Raw genomic sequence first — 8,184 nt, 5'->3', positions numbered from 1 at the left:
GTGTATGTGCATGTGTGTGTGTGTATGTGTGTGTGTGCGTGTGTGTGTGTGCGTGTATGTATGCGCGTGTGTGTGTATGTGCGTGTGTATGTGCGTGTGTGTGTGCCCAGCACGGAGGAGAGTAGGCCCTGCATGGAGAAGAAAAGAAGAAAAGGCCCAACGCAGAGGAGAGTACGCCCAGCGCAGAGAAGAAAATAAGAGATGGCCCCGCGTGCAGAAGAAAAGAAGAGAAGGCCCAACACGGAGGAGAGTAGGCCCTGCATGGAGAAGAAAAGAAGAAAAGGCCCAACGCAGAGGAGAGTACGCCCAGCGCAGAGAAGAAAATAAGAGATGGCCCCGCGTGCAGAAGAAAAGAAGAGAAGGCCCAACACGGAGGAGAGTAGGCCCTGCATGGAGAAGAAAAGAAGAGAAGGCCCAGAGTGGTGGAGAGTAGGTCCTGCATGGAGAAGAAATGAAGAAAAGGCCCAGCGCGGAGGAGAGTAGGTCCTGCATGGAGAAGAAAAGAAGAAAAGGCCCAGCACAGAGGAGAGTAGGCCCTGCATGGAGAAGAAAAGAAGAGAAGGACCAGCATTGAGGATAGTAGGCCCAGCATGGAGAAGAAAAGAAGAGAAGGCCTAGCACAGAGCAGAGTATGCCCAGTGCGAAGGAGAGTAGGTCCAGCATGGAGAAGAAATGAAGAAAAGACCCAGCACGGAGGTAGGTAGTCCCTGCATGGGGAAGAAAAGAAGAGAAGGCCCAAAGCAGAGGAGAGTAGGCCCCGCGTGGAGAAGAAGAGAAGAGAAGGCCCAGCGCGGAGGAGAGTAGGTCCTGCACAGAGAAGAAAAAAAGAGAAGGCCCAGTGCGGAGGAGAGTAGGCCCCGAGCAGAGGAGAATAGGCCCAGAAAGGAGAAGAAAAGAAGAGAAGGCCCAGCATTGAGGAGAGTAGGCCCAGCATGGAGAAGAAAAGAAGAAAAGGCCCAGCACGGAGGTAGGTAAGCCCTGCATGGAGAAGAAAAGAAGAGAAGGCCCAAAGCAGAGGAGAGTAGGCCCTGCGTGGAGAAGAAAAGAAGAAAAGGCCCAGCATAGACAAGAGTACGCCTTGCATGGAGAAGAAAAGAAGAGAAAGCCCAGCGTGGAGAAGAAGAAAAGACCCAGCGCGGAGGAGAGTAGGCATGCGTGGAGCAGAATAGAAGTGAAGGCCCAGCGCAGAGGAGAGTAGGCCCTGCACGGAGCAGAAAAGAAGAGAAGGCCCAGCACGGAGGAGAGTAGGCCCAGCCTGGACCTTGATCATTGATAAAACTGAAGCCGTGTTGGCAGCAGCGCTGACAGAGCATGGCAGCAGCGAGTTGAGATCGGATGCCAGTGGCCAGTGGCAACGTGACAGTCTGAGCCAAGCCCTTGCAAATGGAGACAAAGCCTGTTGAGCACGGGTGGGTCTTCGCACAATGAGGTGCAGGAGAGCGAGCCCTTTTGGGGAAAGCCCACCTTAGAACATCTGTAAGACCTATGGCTTAAGAAAAGACTGTAATGTGTGGAGTTTTTAACTTTATTTCTTTATTTTTCTGCTGAGAAGTCTGTCGTGCTGAAGTTTGTAGTTCTTTACTTCTCTATTTCCGTAACTACGATTTCATACCTAGGCACTTCGAAGTTAAGGTGGCACTGTCTTTGTGGTGCCGTTGTAAACTTCTCATTGTACCCTTGTATCTGGTACTTGAGTCCGCGTGGCATTTAAACCTAAATCTAAACTTTACTGGCTAAAAGGCGGCAGAAGCAGATGTAATTATAATTTTCAAGGCAGACTTGGGTAAATGCTGGAAAAGCAATTGCAAAGTCTGCAGGAAATGGCAGGCCAATGGGAAGAGTTGGACAAAGGGAACATTGCGGAACAGAGAGACCTCGAGAATGCAGGTTCATAGTTCCTTGAAAGTGGTGTCCCAGATAGTGATAAGCAGCGAAGGCAGCATTTGGTCTGCTTGCTTTTATTGGTCAGTGCATTGAGTACAGGAGTTGGGAGGTCATGTTGCAGCTGTACAGAACACTGGTTAGGCCACTTTTGGAATCCTGCATTCAGTTCTGTTCTCCCTGCTATAGGAAGAATGTTGTGAAACTTGAATAGGTTCAGAATGGATTTCCAAGGATGTTGCCAGGGTTGGAGGGTTTGAGTTCTAGGGAGAGGCTGGATAGGATGGGGCTGTTTTCCCTGGACCGTCAGAGGCTGAGGGGTGGTCCTATAGAAATTGATAACATCATGAGGCGCATAGAAGAGGTCCCTGGGGTGGGGGAGTACAAAACTAGAAGCAACATAGTATGGAGCTGGAGGAACACAGCAGGCAAGGCAGCATCAGAGGAGCAGGAAAGCTGACGTTTCGGGTCTGAAGAAGGGTCTAGGCCCGAAACATTACATTTCCTGTTCCTCTGATGCTGCCTGGCCTGCTATGTTCCTCCAGCTCCACACCGTGTTATCTCAGACTCCAGCATCAGCAGTTCCTACTAGCTCTGAGAAAACTAGAGGGCATACGTTTAAAATCAGAGGGGAAAAATTTGAAACGGGCCTGAGGGGTAACTTTTTCAAACAGAGGGTGATGCATGTGTGGAAGGAGCTGTCAGAGGAAGTGGTGGAGGCTGGTACAATTCCAACATTTAAAAGGCACCTGGAAGGGTACATGAACAGGAAGGGTTTAGAGGGAGATAATGGGAACTGCAGATGCTGGAGAATCCAAGATAATAAAATGTGAGGCTGGATGAACACAGCAGGCCAAGCAGCATCTCAGGAGCACAAAAGCTGACGTTTCGGGCCTAGACCCTTCATCAGAGAGGGGGATGGGGAGAGGGAACTGGAATAAATAGGGAGAGAGGGGGAGGCGGACCGAAGATGGAAAGTAAAGAAGATAGGTGGAGAGAGTGTAGGTGGGGAGGTAGGGAGGGGATAGGTCAGTCCAGGGAAGACGGACAGGTCAAGGAGGTGGGATGAGGTTAGGAGGTAGCTGGGGGTGCGGCTTGGGGTGGGAGGAAGGGATGGGTGAGAGGAAGAACCGGTTAGGGAGGCAGAGACAGGTTGGACTGGTTTTGGGATGCAGTGTGGAGCGAACAAGGGAGTCACGGAGAGAGTGGTCTCTCCGGAAAGCTGACAGGGGAGGGGATGGAAAAATGTCTTGGGTGGTGGGGTCGGATTGTAAATGGCGGAAGTGTCGGAGGATAATGCATTGTATCCGGAGGTTGGTAGGGTGGTGTGTGAGAACGAGGGGGATCCTCTTTGGGCGGTTGTGGCGGGGGCGGGGTGTGAGGGATGTGTTGCGGGAAATACGGGAGACGCGGTCAAGGGCGTTCTCGATCACTGTGGGGGGAAAGTTGCGGTCCTTAAAAAACTTGGATATCTGGGATGTGCGGGAGTGGAATGTCTTATCGTGGGAGCAGATGCGGCGGAGGCGGAGGAATTGGGAATAGGGGATGGAATTTTTGCAGGAGGGTGGGTGGGAGGAGGTGTATTCTAGGTAGCTGTGGGAGTCGGTGGGCTTGAAATGGACATCAGTTACAAGCTGGCTGCCTGAGATGGAGACTGAGAGGTCCAGGAAGGTGAGGGATGTGCTGGAGATGGCCCAGGTGAACTGAAGGTTGGGGTGGAAGGTGTTGGTGAAGTGGATGAACTGTTCGAGCTCCTCTGGGGAGCAAGAGGCGGCGCCGATACAGTCATCAATGTACCGGAGGAAGAGGTGGGGTTTGGGGCCTGTGTAGGTGCGGAAGAGGGACTGTTCCACGTAACCTACAAAGAGGCAGGCATAGCTGGGGCCCATGCTGGTGCCCATGGCCACCCCCTTAGTCTGTAGGAAGTGGGAGGAGTCAAAAGAGAAGTTGTTGAGTGTGAGGACGAGTTCAGCTAGGCGGATGAGAGTGTCGGTGGAGGGGGACTGGTCGGGCCTGCGGGACAGGAAGAAGCGGAGGGCCTTGAGGCCATCTCCATGCGGAATGCAGCTGTACAGGGACTGGACGTCCATGGTGAATATGAGGTATTGGGGGCCAGGGAATTGGAAGTCCACACTGCCCTCCAACCCCACCACACCCGGCACCTTCCCCTGCAACCGCAGGAAATGCTACACTTGTCCCCACACCTCCTCCCTCAACCCTATCCCAGGCCCCAAGATGACATTCCACATTAAGCAGAGGTTCACCTGCACATCTGCCAACGTGGTATACTGCATCCACTGTACCCGGTGTGGCTTCCTCTACATTGGCGAAACCAAGCGGAGGCTTGGGGACCGCTTTGCAGAATACCTCCGCTCAGTTCTGAACAAACAACTGCACCTCCCAGTCGCAAACCATTTCCACTCCCCCTCCCATTCTCTAGATGACATGTCCATCATGGGCCTCATGCAGTGCCACAATGATGCCACCCGATGGTTGCAGGAACAGTAACTCATATTCCGCCTGGGAACCCTGCAGCCATATGGTATCAATGTGGACTTCACCAGTTTCAAAATCTCCCCTTCCCCTACTGCATCCCTAAACCAGCCCAGTTCATCCCCTCCCCCCACTGCACCACACAACCAGCCCAGCTCTTCCCCTCCACCCACTGCATCCCAAAACCAGTCCAACCTGTCTCTGCCTCCCTAACCGGTTCTTCCTCTCACCCATCCCTTCCTCCCACCCCAAGCCGCACCCCCAGCTACCTACTAACCTCATCCCACCTCCTTGACCTGTCCGTCTTCCCTGGACTGACCTATCCCCTCCCTACCTCCCCACCTATACGCTCCTCTCCACCTATCTTCTTTACTCTCCATCTTCGGTCCGCCTCCCCATCTCTCCCTATTTATTCCAGTTCCCTCTCCCCATCCCCCTCTCTGATGAAGGGTCTAGGCCCGAAACGTCAGCTTTTGTGCTCCTGAGATGCTGCTGGGCCTGCTGTGTTCATCCAGCCTCACATTTTATTATCTAGGGTTTAGAGGGATATGGGCCAGACGCTGGCAAGTGGGACTAGATTAATTTAGAATATCTGGTCGGCATGGATAGATTGGACTGAACGGTGTGTTTCCATGCTGTACATCTCAAAGCTCTAGTTATGCCCCATTTAGAATACTGTGTCCAATTTTGGGCCCCAGACCTCAGGAAGGACATACTAGCCCTGGAGAGTGTCCAGCGGAGATTCACACGGATGATCCCTGAAATGGTAGGTTTAACGTATGATGAACGGCTGAGGATCCTGGGATTGTACTCATTAGAGTTTAGAAGGTTGAGGGGAGATCTAATAGAAACTTACAAGATAATGCATGGTTTAGAAGAGGTGGACGCTGGGAAGTTGTTTCCATTAGGCGGGGAGACTAGGACCCGTGGGCACAGCCTTAAAATTAGAGGGGATCAATTTAGAACGGAAATGAGGAGACATTTCTTCAGCTGGAGAGTGGTGGGCCTGTGGAATTCATTGCCGCAGAGTGCAGTGGGGGCCAGGACGTTAAATGCCTTCAAGGCAGAGATTGATAAATTCTTGACCTCGCAAGGAATTAAGGGCTAAGGGGAGAGTGTGGGTAAGTGGAGTTGAAATGATCATCAGCCATGATTAAATGGTAGAGTGGACTCGATGGGCCAAATGGCCTTACTTCCACTCCTGTGTCTTATTGGACTCGATATGAGCTCTTTCAAAAACCTCAAAGAGACATGATGGAGTAAATGGCATGCTTCTGTGCCCTTCTATAACAGAGACTTACTGGCTTTTGCAGATGAACACGAGGGTTCGTCACTGCAGCCCGAAAGCTGTCTGCTCCTCACCTTTCCAAAACACTTCGATAAAAAGTGATTTGTCGCAACTTGCCTGAAGCAGCTGGCGAGAAGCCTCCTTTGTTCTGGCAGGCTCTGGTAACATGAGAAGCAGCTGCTGGCAGAATTGTTTGTTTGAAGGGACTCAGTGTTTACATGTCGATGGGGAAAGGTAAGGGAGCTGGGTTGGGTGGGAGTGAGTGAGTCACCGATGAGGCAAACGCGTCGGCCAAAAGTCTACAGCTTTTGCCTCCAGTAAATGGGAACGAGTGACTCAGAGTCAAACACATTATGTCTCTCCCTCTCTCTGATGATCCATGTTTCTGTGCCAGAAATCTGGCAGCGCCACCTCTTACATTCTTATAACAACACAGACTTTCTGAAAGCAAAACAAGTCATGTGAATCTCACACAAGCCATGGGAAGGTTTGAGATCGAGTTAGAAGCATAAGTTAAAGGAAAGGGGGTGAGCGGTAATGAGAGCAGCGCAGGAACATAGCATTGAGATGCTGTTTTCTACAGAGGATAATCACTGATATGGGCCAACTGAGCAGAGTGCCTTCGCTACCAGGTTATAAATCCTTTCCCGGATTATTACGATGGATTGTATTGACAGAGTCAATTTGCTGAGGGATTTTCCTGAGGAGAGTCTTGCTCCACAATGCCAGTAGAGGCTGGGAGAGAGTGTAACAACAGAATTCCAAGGAATCCTCAGGATTTATGACATTGTGATGTGGAGTCAAAGAGTCATACAGCACTGAAACTGATTCTTCAGTCCAACCAGTCCAGCCAACCATAATCCCAAATGAAACTTGGTCTGTGTGGAGTTTGCACATTCTCCCCGTGTCTGTGTGGTTTTCCCCTGGGTGCTCTGGCCTCCTTTCACTGTCCAAAGGTGTTCAGAATAGGTGGATTGGTCATGGGGATATAGGGTTATAGGGCAAGGGGGAGAGTTTAAGTGGTGTGCTGTCTGGAGGGTTGTGTGGGCGGAATGGCCTGCTCTCTCACTGTAGGAATTCTATAATTCACCCTTCCCCCATTTGCTGGTGGTCTAAATCAAAGGGTAGACAATATGAATGTTCACAATCCACTGGGTTTCTTGATGAGAAAATCAATTTGCTGCTGACTGATAGCAGATTTTCAGTTCAAATTAAAGGAAAGAGGGATCCAAATTTTGGGAAAATGGCTTCAGTTCAGCTCCTCAGGTATTCCAAGGTAATCGGAAACAGTCAGGTTTTTGAAAATTTTATCAGGATTTCCACTGAGAGAGAGTGATATGGAGACATTTACAGATCCCGGGGTGTCTTCCTCATTGACTAAGATCTGTGGAAATAAAACAGTGAGTCCAGAAACATCTTCTAAAACCCCTCAGCATGTTAAGACCCTCTATTCCTCCCCAGATCACATTGTGATGAATTTCTTACCTCCTTCAAACCTTTGCTTGACTTCTTTCCAAAGTAATTTTACTGGCAACTGGGTTGAATTCCCAGTCAGGGGACATCATTTTTCATATTTAAGATGGAGATGGATAAATTATTGTTGGGCCCTGAAGGGATCAAAGATTAACAGTGGAAATCGCAACATCGACAGATCAGCCATGATCTTATTGAATAGGGGAGAAGGCTCAATAATACTGCCCTCTTACCTTTCATTTGCCTTTCCTTATGTTCAATGCATTATGCACCTGTTTTTTTAATCCTTGGCTTACATTCTTAGATAAGGTTCTACTAATTTCAACTTCTTATCCTTACAGCATTGGTTTTGACATTTATCCCTGCATCAGAATGCTGTAGATTCAAGTCCAAGGACAGGGCCCAGGCTGTTATTCCTGTAATACAGTTTGATTATGTTTGTATGTTGACTACAATTTAATTTGTTGAACCTGGGCGTAGTGACATAGATAAAGGAACTAAACTGGTAAGCTGTGGATTATAAAGCATGGAGAAACTTGGTGAGAGACACATGCAGACTGGTTCACTAGCTCTGAACCATAAAGCACAGGAACTCCCCAGTGCAGGACTGAGAGAATGCTGCACTGTTGATGGTACTGCCCTTTATGCAGGAAAACAAGGACCTATCGGCTCTCTCTGGTGGGTGCAGAAACTTCCATGGAACCACATTCAAGAACACAACCAGCGAGCTCCCTGCTGTTCTGGCTGTTATTTCCTCATTCATTGTGGGAGCTTGCTGACCGCCACTTGAAAGCGACACTTTCTACATTACTGCATCGATTGTACGGTGATTCGGGTGTCCTAAGGTCGCAAGAGGTGCTATGTAAATGCACTTTCCTGTTCCACTTTGTTATCACCGACACCTTTCTCCCTCAGTAAAAACACAGGCTCGATGCACACTTTATAAAATTGCACAAACTCCATTTGAATTTAATGCCACACAATTCCAAAGGCCTGGGTTCTGTACTAAGTGGAAACTAACGTCCGGAGTGGCTATCAGTTCTGAGGAA

This window comes from Stegostoma tigrinum, chromosome 9 (genome assembly GCF_030684315.1).
Source record: "Stegostoma tigrinum isolate sSteTig4 chromosome 9, sSteTig4.hap1, whole genome shotgun sequence".
NCBI lineage: Eukaryota > Metazoa > Chordata > Chondrichthyes > Orectolobiformes > Stegostomatidae > Stegostoma > Stegostoma tigrinum.
Note: the sequence above shows the minus strand (reverse complement) of the source record.